The sequence below is a fragment of the Chiloscyllium punctatum genome, chromosome 28 (genome assembly GCF_047496795.1).
Source record: "Chiloscyllium punctatum isolate Juve2018m chromosome 28, sChiPun1.3, whole genome shotgun sequence".
Taxonomy (NCBI): domain Eukaryota; kingdom Metazoa; phylum Chordata; class Chondrichthyes; order Orectolobiformes; family Hemiscylliidae; genus Chiloscyllium; species Chiloscyllium punctatum.
In genome coordinates, this window is record NC_092766.1 from 35,051,804 (window position 1) to 35,064,226 (window position 12,423).

The following is a 12,423-nucleotide window of genomic DNA, read 5'->3' on the forward strand; positions in this document are numbered from 1 at the left end:
GATATGACAGTGTTAACAATTCCTGTCTCTCCGCAAATTCAAGACCTTGGAACCAAATCTACACCAGGTCAAAAACACTGCTGCACCTTCTCAGCTCCAAGGAAAATTATCTGTGCTGCAGCTTGCTCTCCACAAAAGAGGAATGCATCTTAGTTTATTAACATCATAGACATATACAGCACAGAAACAGAACTTCGGTCCAATTCATCCATGCCAACCAGGAATCCTAAACTACTGGAGTCCCATTTGCCAGCTATTGGCCTGTATCCATCAAAACCCTTACAGTTCACGTACCCAATCGGATGCCTTTTAAATGTTGTGATTTTATCAGCCTCCACTACTTCATCTGGCAGCTCATTCCATACACACAACACACTCAGACTACTTCATCTGGCAGCTCATTCCATACACACAACACACTCAGCTTGAAAACGTTGCCCTCAGATTCCTTTTAAATCGTTGCCCTCTCAACCATGTGCTCTAGTTTTGGACCCACCTAACATCAGGCGGCACGGTGGCACAGTGGTTAGCACTGCTGCCTCACAGCGCCAGAGATCCGGGTTCAATTCCAGCCTTAGATGACTTACTGTGTGGAGTTTGTACGTTCTCCCCGTGTCTGCGTGGGTTTCCTCCGGGTGCTCCGGTTTCCTCCCACAGTCCAAATATGTGCAGGTCACGTGAATTGGCCATGCTAAATTGCCCGTAGTGTTAGGTAAGGCCCGTAGTGTTAGGTTAGGGGTATGGGTGGGTTGCGCTCCGGCGGGGCGGTGTGGACTTGTTGGGCCGAAGGGCCTGTTTCCACACTGTAAGTAATCAAATCTAATCAGGAAAAAGAACCCCGGCTGCTCACCTTATCCATGCCCCTCGTGATTTTATAAATCTCCATGAAATCACCTCTCAGTCTTGGACTCTCCAGGGAAATTAACCCCAGCCTATTCAGCCTCTCCCTGTAGCCCAAACCCTCCAAACCTGGCAACGTTTTTGTAAATCTTTTCCGAACCTTTTCACGTTTCACAAAATCCTTCCCTGAACAGGGAAATTCAAACTGAAAACAGAATTCGAGAAGGTGCTTAATCAATGTCTTTTAATTGTTGTAATTTTACTAGCCTCCACCCCTTCCCTTGGCAGCTCACTCCAAACATGCACTGCCCTCAAACTGTCCAACTCTGGCAAAGTCCTTGCAAACATTTTCTGAAATGTTTCAAGTTTCACAATATCATTCCTGGAACAGGGAGATTGGAACTGAAAACAGAATTCCAGAAGAGCCTTAATCAATGTCCTGTACAGCCACAACATGACGGAGAGCATAACAAACGCTGCATTCACTCCCTTACCTACCTGTGACTGTACTTTCAAGGAACTATGAACATGCACTCCAAGGTCTCTTTGCTCAGCAACACTCCCCAGGATCTTGCCAGTAAGTGTATAAGTCCTGCCTGATTTGCCTTTCCAAGATCCAACAGCTAACATTTATCTAAATTGAACTCTATCTGCCATTCCTTGCTCCACTGGCCCATCTGATCAAGATCATGTTGTATTCTGAACTAACCTTCTTCACTGTCCACTACACCTCCAATTTTGGTGTCTTGAATAAAGCTACTAACCATACCTCATATTCACATCCAAGTCATTTATTAAAGGACGCAATAATCGATCCTTGTAGCACACTGCTGCTTACAGTCCTCCAGTCCACAAAGCAAATCTCCATCATCACCCTCTGTCTCCTACCATCAAGCCAGCTTTGTACCCAAATGGCTTGTTCTCCCTGCATTCCATGTTATATAACCTTGCTAACCAGTCTGCTTTGTGGAACCTTGTTGACTGTCCATATAAACAACGTTCACAGCCTGGTTTAATCAATTTTCTTTGTCACTTCAAAACATTCATTCAAGTTAGTGAGACACAATTGTGCACGAACAAAGCCACATTGACAACAGGAGAAAGTGAGGACTGCAGATGCTGGAGATCAGAGCTGAAAATGTGTTGTTGGAAAAGCGCAGGTCAGGCAGCATCCAAGGAAGAGGAGAATCGACGTTTTGAGAAGGGCTGATACCCGAAACGTCGATTCCCCTGTTCTTTGGATGCTGACGACCTGCTGCACTTTTCCAGCAACACATTTTAAGCTCCACATTGACAACAGTTAATGAATATTCCTTACGTTTCCAATTAGATGGATATCCTGTCCCTCAGAATCCCTTCCAACAACTTGCCTGCCACTGACTTCAGGCTCACTGTTCTCTTGTTCCACGGCCTCTCCTTACCACCTTTTTAAAATAATGGCACCTCACCTGTCACTATCAATGACACAAATACCTCAGGAGAGGCCCAACAATCACTTCCCTGGATTTCCACCCAGTTCCGGGATACATTTGATCAGGTCCCAGGGCTTTATCCACCTTGATGCGATTCAAAACATCCAGTAACAACTTCACTGTAACATGGATACTGTTCAAGTTCTCTCTGTTTATTTCCCCAACCTCTCGAGCTTCCATATCTTTCTCCAGTAAAAATGACGTGAAATATTTGCATATCTTTCCCACCCCCTGTGGTTCCATAGACAGCCTCGTTAATCTTTAAGGGGTCCTATTCTCTGGTCCAGTTCATCTTTTGTCTGTGATATGTTTGTTTAATCTCTTTGGATTCTACTTAAACCATTTCCTGAAGCTATTTCATGTCAAACAGCATCGGCAGCAAGCAACAGAGCAAAACGATCCCACAACCAATGGAACAGATCGGAGCTCTGCAGTTCTGCCACACCCAGTTGTGAATGGTGATGGATAATTAAACAACTCACTGGAGGAAACATCACAGATATCCCCACCCTTACCGATGGAGGGGTCTGGCACACCCACGCACCAGATAAGACAACAGTATTTGCTGCAATCTGCAGCCAGAAGTGCAAAATGGGATGATCCATCTTAGCCTTCTCCGGTGGTTTCCAACATCATAGATGCGAGTTTTAAGCCAGTTTGATTCAGTTTGATTAACATCAAGAAATGGTTAAGTAGTGCAAAGGCTACGGGCCCTGCCAATATTCTGGCAATAATACTGACGGTTTGTGCTCCAGAACTTGCCACCCACCAACCCAAGTACCGCTCCAACACTGGCATCTACCGATAATGTGGAACATTGCCCAGGAATGTTCAACACAAAAACACAGGGCAATCCAACCCAGCCAATTTCCCTCTCTCAGTCCACACTCGATCAGCAGTAAAGTGATGGAAGGTGTTATAAACAGGGCTATCAGGCAGCAGCTGCTCAGCAACAGCCAGCTGAGCGACACTCATTTTAGGCTCCACCAGGGCCACTCAGCTCCCGATTGTGTTATCGCCCTGATTCACAACCTGACAACCAGCTGAATCCCAGAGGTGAGGTGAGTGTAACAGCCCAGTCCCACTGCAAGACCACTATTTCTAGCTGTGTCTACCCTTGTATCAGCTCATATACTCTCATCCACCTTGTGTTATCTCCAGACTTCAGTATCCAAACGCACTCCTAGCCAGCTTCCCACATTCAATCTCCCTGTAATCTTAAGAAAAACTAAATTTCTGCTGCCCAAGTCCTCCCTTGTACCAAAACTTGTTGATCCATCAAAAGGCTCCTATTCATAATCAACAACATAGAGCCACAGAGACGTACAGCATGGAAACAGACCCTTCAATCCAACCCATCCATGCTGACCACATATTCCAACCCAATCTAGTCTCACCTGCCAGCATCCGGCCCACATCGCTCAATTTAAAATTCTCACTCTTGATTTAATTCCTGGCTGTGATCATCCCTAGCTCGCCACATCCTTGAATACCTCGACAACCCATTCTGTTCGAGATTCCCAATGATCTGTTAATTCATTACTTCACCTGTGTGGCTGCTTTTACAGTTGCCAAAGCAACATTTTAAATTTGCAGCCAAAACCTCACAGGTCTGCTTTTCCCCTTTACGACATTCCTCAAAGCCTGCTTATTTGGCAATGGTTTTGGTCACCTATGTCTAAAGTTCCCAATACTATTTTTGTGAAATTATAAGCATGATGATAAAACTACAAACTGTTCTTGATTTGGACATAACCTTCAAATCATCACTGTTGCTGTAAAGAATACTCTGTAATGTCTCTTACCCAATCACATTGTGGGAGTACCTTCACCACATAAACTGCAGCTGTACAAGAAAGTCAAACATCACCCTCTCCACAGGCAACAGGGCTTTAGTATTAATCACTGGTGTCTGTGGAAGGAGAAACACAGTTGATGTTTCAGGGAGTGCAAAACAGATTACAGGGAATGAAAATGGTGCAGAATTTGATAGTCAGAAATGGAAGGAAAATACACTTGCTTATTGGAAAAAAGAATTCTTGACTGTCAAAGATTTTGCAGAAAAAAATTTATAAGCAGCACATGGTCAGGGGCTGGGCAGCAGAGAAAAATTAACTTACAAAAATGTCTGTAAAAGTAATCGTAAAATACTAAACAGACCAAAAATACACCCATTGTTCGATTCTGAGCAAGCTAGATATTGACAAAGTGCTCATAAGGGAGCCCAGAGATGAAGCACAGCTGTATAAGCTGTTATGATCCTACAGTCATAGAGACGTCTAGCACCGACACAGACGCTTCGGTTTAACTCATCCATGCCAACCCCGTATCCGAACCTCATCTATTCCCATTTGCCAGCACTTGGCCCATATCCTTGTAAACACTTCCAAATCGTATAATGTGTCTAGCTAGATGCCTTCAAGAAGTTTTTATTGTTCTAGCCTCCACCAATTCCTCTGGCAGCTCATTCCACCCACTGCATGAAAGAGTTGCCCTTTAGGCCCCTTTGAATTTTTGCCCCGTTCACCCTAAAGCAATGTCCTCTACTTTTGGACACCACTGCTCGAGGGAAAACACCTTGTTCATTTACCCTGTTCATGCTCCTCATGATTGTATAAACCTCCATAACATCACCACTCAGCCTATGGCACTCCAGGGAAAACAGCCCCAGCCTTTTATGCCTCATCCTGTAGCTCAAATCCTCCAACCCTAACAACATCCTTGTAAGTCTTTTTTGAAACCTTTCAAATTTCACAGCACCCTTCTGAAAGAAGGCAGGCCAGAATTATACACAATATTCCAAAAGTGGCCTAACGAATGTCCTGTACAGCAACATGACCTCCCACATCCTATACTCAATGCTCTAACCAATAAAGGAAAATACACTGAACACCTTCTTCATCATCCTATCTACCTGCAACTTGACTCGCAAGGACTATGAATCTGCAGTCCAAGGTCTCCTTGTTCCGCAAGCATCTCCAGGGCCTTGCCATTCAGTGTATAACTCCTGGGCTGAAAAGCGTGCTGCTGGAAAAGCATAGCAGGTCAGGCAGCATACAAAGATCAGGAGAATCGACGTTTCGGACATGAGCCCTTGATGCTGCTTGACCTGCTGTGATTTTCCAGCAACACATTTTTCAGCTCTGATCTCCAGCATCTGCAGTCTTCACTTTCCCCTAGTGTAGAAGTCCTGCCCTGACTTGCTTTTCCAAAATGCAGCACCTCACATTTATCTAAATTAATCTGTGTCTGATCAATATCTCACTGGAACCTGAGGTAACCTTCTTCACTATGCACAATTCCTCCAATTTTGAATGACCTGCAAACTCAGTTACGATAGCAAGTCATTTAAATGAATGACGAAACACATCCAGAAATAAACATCCATTTCTCTGAGTTTGAATGTGCTCTGTGTCAATTCTGCCCAATGACTCTGTACCAGAGAAAGGCTGCACATGCGCCTGGCTGCACCTTACTCCCTACAAAGATGGCGGCCGCCCACGTGACTAGTGAATCGTTGCCCCGAATAAAGATGGCGGCGCTCACTCAGGCCTGCAGCCGCGCTGAGGCAATTCCCCGTTTACTCCAAACACGGGATGGGGACGTTCAAATTTGTGTTTTCCGACGTGCACAACATGTTTGTAAAACCTCTCCGCTCATAGCAACACAGTTTTTCTCCGGGTTCCCTCTGTTTATTTATTTATTTCCTTACCGTATCCTTTCGCTCCATAACTTCCTGACCATTCATTACAGCGACACTCCTCCACGCGCGAGGGTGATCACGTGGTTTAGTCGAGTTCTGCGCCTAGTTCACTTTGATTGGTTGGAGGACCAAGCTTCCGCCAGGTCCTCCATATCCGCCCACTGTCCTTTCATTGGTCCGGAGCTGACATCAATCACCCGGGGACCCTTTGTTGGAGAGAGCATGCGTAGTGCGTCCTGCGTTTGCTGATCTGTTGGGTAATGTGATGGGAGAGTTGACTGAGGGAAAGGATCCCTTTGTGTGAGCTCTGCAGTAGATTTCCTTTATTCATGGAGGGAATTCCCTTCCTACTCAGACTGCATAACTGTGATTGATGAACCAATGCCATCTGAACCAGTACATAAACACACCATTTTCACAACATCTGAGATCTTCAGCACATTGTATCACACTCTTCTTTGGAGATAAAAAAAAGCATGAAATGGAGCCTCAAGGAATCAGAACAGGAGTAGGGCATTCTTTCCCTTCGGCTTGTTCCCCCATTCTATCAGATAATGGCTGGGCCAACCCAGATCTCAACACCTCTTTTATGCTTGATCTGCAGAGCCCTCAACTGCTCAATATTTCAAAAATCTATCTGCCCTCTTTTAGAATAATTTGAGACAGAATCATAAATTCCCTACTGTGTGGAAACAGGGCCTTCAGCCCAACAAGCCACACTGACCCTCTGATAACTAACCCAACCAGATCAATTCCCCTTCCACATTTAACTTTCACAATTTTTTGGGCTAGAAAATTCCAGCCATTCATGAGAGAAAAAAATTCTTTACATTTTTTACAAAATGAATGTTCCCTTATGTAATGCTTAGTTTGAGACTTCATTGGTGCTAGAAGATCGAGTCAACATCTACCCTGTCAAGCTCCTCAGAATCTTGTTTCCATAAGATCACCCCTTATATTATGTGGGTGGCACAGTGGTTAGCACTGATATCTCACAGTGCCAAAGACCTGGTTTTAATTCCTGCCTCAGGTGACTCTCTGTGTGGAGTTTGCACGTTGTCTGCGTGGGTTTCCTCCGGGTGCTCCGGTATCCTCCCACAATCCAAAAAAAAAGTGCAGGTTAGGTGAATTGGCAATGGTAAATTGCCTGTAGTGTTAGTTGAAGGGGTAAATGTAGGGGAATGGATCTGGGTGGGTTGTGCTTCGTCAGATCAGTGTGGACTTGTTGGGCCAAAGTGCCTGTTTCCACACTGTAAGTAATCTGTTTGTCGAGATTCTATTGAATAATGACCAAACCTGTTTAGCTATTCTTGATAGGTCAACCTTTCCATCCTTGAAGCAGCTAGCTGAATCTTTTTTTGAATGGTCTCCAATACTGGTTTATCTCTTATTAAATAAGATAGCTAACATTGTATACAGTACTCCAAGTGAGGTCTCAGCAACAGCCAGTGTGGTTAACCAATCCTCACTCCATGCAAATACATTACCCCTGACACAGTGAGGTCCTGTATTATGCAATTAACTTTTCTATAGCACCTTATCATATGCATCTTTTAAAATCCAAATACAGGACATCATTGGATTGCCGTTTATCAGCCCTGCTTGTTATCTCCTCAATGAACTGTTGCAAATTTGTTATAGTGTCTCTTTCACAAAACCCAGTCTACAATGTTAAATGATAAGCTTTTCTAAATGTCCTGCTATTTATTACTTTAATATTCGACTCTGCCATTTTACAAACACAGATATTAATCTAACTAGTCTATAGTTTCCTGATTTCTGTCTCCCTTCCCTTCTTGAACAGGTGCATCAATCCACTGGATTTTTCCTGTATCCCCTGATTCTGGAATATTCCAATTGATGCCTTGAATATCTCTGCAGTCAGTTGCCCTAAACGTGTTTGATCCAGGCCATAAGGTCCTGACTGCCTTTAGTCCTATTAGTTGGTCAATACTTTGTCCCCTGTGACAAAACTGTTATAACATTTTTCTACTCATGATAAACTTGCTTATTTGCTACCTTTAGGATGATAACGGTATCCTCCTTCATGAAGATCAATGTAAAATATAGGTTTAAATTATCTGCTGTTTCCTTGTACCCATTATCAATTCCACAGTCAGAACCTTCAAGGGTTCGATGCTGACTTTCGATACTCAATTTTTATATATGTACAACTCTTGTTTATATATGTACATTCATTTTTGTTCCTTGTCAATTTAATTACATGATCAGTTTTCTCCCTTTTTAGTCATCCGCGGCTATGTCATTCTTTTCCTTGTGGGTACTGCTCTTGACTGCCTTTGTTACCCACGGGCGGTTCACCTTTCTCTTCGCGTTCTCCTTTTTGCTTCAAATTAACTTTTGCTAAGAATTATGTAAAACAAAACTCATCATATTACAGTGACTGAGCATGTGATTTTTTTTAAACATTGGATGCCTTAATGTTCTCATTGGGTTTTGCTGTTTCAAAGAAGATCTGAGATCAGCTGCAAAGGAGGTGACAGCTGATTCACTGTTAATTTCCAAAATTAATTTAAATACTTGCAAAAAGAAATTGTTTGTATTACTGTGAGAGCAGGGATCTAGCCAAATACCTATTTTAAAAAGGTAGCACAGTTGTGATGGGTTAAAGAGGGGCCTCTGATTTCAAAAGCACAGTGTGATCCAAGTTGTCTTCTAATCTGTGCTGTACTAATTCTTTCTGATCGAGATGACTGGGTTGCCATGTGCGCAGGTTGTAGCAGGATCTCTGACTGCCACAAACCGATCTGGGGGAACAGCTCCTGTGTCAGTGACAGTGCTGTTGGACTAATAAAGGCAACAACATTCAGACTTCACGAAGCAACTGCGAACCAGGGCTGCAAACACACAATCCGAAGAACTGCAGGTTAGTTGAATTGGTCATGCTAAATTGCCATAGTGTCCAGCGATGCACAGTTTCAGTGCATTAATCAGCAGTGGTTAGCACTGCTGCCTCACAGCGCCAGAGACCCGGGTTCAATTCCCGCCTCAGGCGACTGACTGTGTGGAGTTTGCACATTCTCCCCGTGTCTGCGTGGGTTTCCTCCGGGTGCTCCGGTTTCCTCCCACAGTCCAAAGATGTGCAGGTCAGGTGAATTGGCCATGCAAAATTGCCCGTAGTGTTAGGTAAGGGGTAGATGTAGGGGTATGGGTGGCTTGCGCTTCGACGGGGCAGTGTGGACTTGTTGGGCCGAAGGGCCTGTTTCCACACTGTAAGTAATCTAATCTAAAAAAAAATCTAAAAAAAATAGGTTTGGTTGGGATACTCTTTGCAGGGTTGGTGTGGATTTGTTGGGCTGAAGGGCCTGTTTCCACAACGCAGGGATTCCTTGCTATGAGTAATTCTGGGATCTAACAGAATCCTGGTATTCAGAGGGTTCTCTGTTAGTTAAAATAGTATTGCACACTCAGCTAATGTTACCTTCTGAAGCAATTTGAGGTAGACTGCTCTGTGCAATTCCACAGAACAGATGCTCTGGAACCAATCATGGAACAGCTATTTTAGACCTGATAATATGATTGATTAATGAGCTCAATGTAAAAGACCGTTTTGGTAAGATGCAATGCAGCATGATAGAATCTAGCTTTAGGGTGAGGAATTTGGTTCTTCAACTCGTATCTAAACTTAAAGGCAGTCACAAGGGGATAAGGTAGTAGTTCGCTAAACTGGAATGGGACTATAGATAGAATGTTAAAGCAGAAGAATATATTCAGTTATTTTATAATTCTCAACAATATATTAACTTGTAAAAGAAATGCACGATGAACAGTGGTGCATAGCTGAGGGAATTATGAGTGACATCAAATTGAAAGAAAAGATATACAAAACTGCAAAGATGATGGTAGACAAGAAAGTTTAAAAATTTCAAACTATCGAAGGATGAACAAAACAACAGTTGGAAGATATTTTGTCCCTTGTCAGAGAGACTGTTCTAACATCTTTGCTCCCATTAATACCTTGCTTATTTCCCAGCATTAGGATGGTAACAGTAACTTCCGGATTAGTAAGATAATTGGGCAAATTAACCCACCAGTTACTCAGCCTAAAACACAGTGCTCTTGTGATGCTGTGGTAGTGTCTCCAACTTTGAGCCAGAAGGCCTGGAACTGTCACACCTGCTCCAGAGATGTCATAATGCATTGAAATAGGTTGATTGGGAAAGCAATACTGAGACAAACTTCAGAAATTGAATGGACAATCTTGATGGTCTCTGGAAATTCCAAACTTGACTGATTTGTATCCTCACCTGAGGCCTGATCTCACATAATCTGCCTCATTTAAATGGGATTGCCTTTTCTTGTGTGGAAATGTCAAAGATAATGATTGGAGATGAAATGAAATTGGTGGAGATGAGGTTAACGAACAAGAATGTCCAAGGTTGCAGATCAGTTGGAAAGATGTTCAGAGAAATGGCAAATTGAGTTTAATCTGGGCAAGTGTGAGGTCATGTCAGATTCAAGCGGAAATTTAGGATACTGAGGGAAGTTGATAAACAGAAAGATCTTGGTGCAAGACATTAACTCCCTGAAAATGGCAATAGAAGTGTATCAGACAGGAAATAAAACAAAAAGAACACTGGCCTTCATCGGTCACAACGTTGGGTATAGTGGTTTGCATCTGATGTTGTAATTGTATGAAACTTCTGCTTGGCCACATTTGCAGTCCTGTGTGCAGTTCTCATCTCCACACAATAGGAAGGATGTGAAGACTTTGGAGAGGGTACAAAAGAGGTTTATCTGCACGTTGCCTGCGTTAGGTTTTTCATAATGTGTTAGGTGTAAGAGGAAATTAAACAAAGTTGGATTGTTTTGCGAGAGTATCAGAGGCTGACAGGAGACCAGGTACAAGAATATATCATACGGAGAGGGATAGATAATGTGGATAGTCGGAATCTCTTTTCCAATGTGGAAGTTTCAAATACATAGGTTAAAGGTGAGAAAGAGGACATTTAAACGAGATGTGTGTGACAAGACTTTTTTTTAATATACAGAGTGGAGGTTTCCGAGGGAGGTCGTAGCAATAGAATGTGAATAAAGTTTCAAAGTGGTATTTAGACAGAAGCATGAACAGGGATACGGGATATGGACCATGTGCAGGCAGATGATATGAGGTAGAACAGCATCTTGCACAGCACAGCCATGGTGGGCCGAAGGGCCGTTGCTGTGCTCCACTGTTCTATTTTCTAACTTCACAGCATTTGCCCGATCAGAGCCCCTCAGAATCTTGGATGGTTCATTCCATTTCTCTCTCATTATCTAAACTTCAATGGGTTCAACCTCAATCTATTCCACCTCTTCTCACTAGAATATCCCTCCATTCCCAGGATCAGCTGAGTGACCCTTCTCTGACCTGCCTCCAATGCGACAGTATCTTTCCTTCGGGCACTTAAACTGTTCATAATATTCTAGGTGTGGTCTGACTTGAACCTTGCCTAATTTTAGCTAGATCTGCATACTTTTAGACTCCATTCCCTTTGTAATAATTGCAAGCATTTGATTTGACTACTCCATTACCTGCTGAACTTGGAAGCTAACCTTTTTAGATTGATGAACAAGAACTCCCATAACCCTTTCTCCTGCCAGTCAGAAACCAAATAGTGTTAGCCTGACATTAAGTGGGGAGCATACTAAAATTGTTAGAAAATTTGTTTTTCAGCCTGTTGGATTTAATTTGTTTGTGTAAATATCAATGGCTGATTTGAGTGGGTATAGAAGGTGTGTAGTGGTACGGGGGATATTGTGTCTTTAAATTATCAGATGCCTTTACACAAATTTCAATAAGGGCTAATGAGTAACTTGGTAGAGAATAGGGCCTCTGAAATATGAATAAGTTCGCCTATGTGTGGAACCAGAGGAGGTAGGTGAGATATTAGACAAAATAGTGTTGTCAGTATTTACTGTGGAGAAAGACATGGAAGCTCGGGAAAATGGGGAAGTAAATAGTGATGTCTTAGAAAGAATCCTCAACAGAGAAGAGAAAGTCCTGGAATCTTAAAACACATAAAGTTAGATACATCCTCAGTAGCTCATTAGGTGTATCCTAGAATATTGTGGAAATCTAGTGAAGAGATTGCACTGCCCCTAGCAGAAATATTTATATTATCAACAGATGCAGTGTGGTGCCGGAAGACTGGAGGGAGGATAATGCTGTTCCATCACTTAAGGGCTGCAGGGAAAAGCCAGGAAATTACAGCCCAGTGAGCCCAGTGGTGGGGAAGTTGTTGGAAGAGATTATGAGAAAAAGGTACCACATATATTAACAAAGGCAAGGGCTGATTAGAGACAGTCAGCATGGCTTTGTGAGTGGGAAACAGTATTTCACAAACAGGATTGACTCTTCGAGGAGTTGGCGAAGAGAGAGATGAAGGCAGACCAGTGAACATTGTC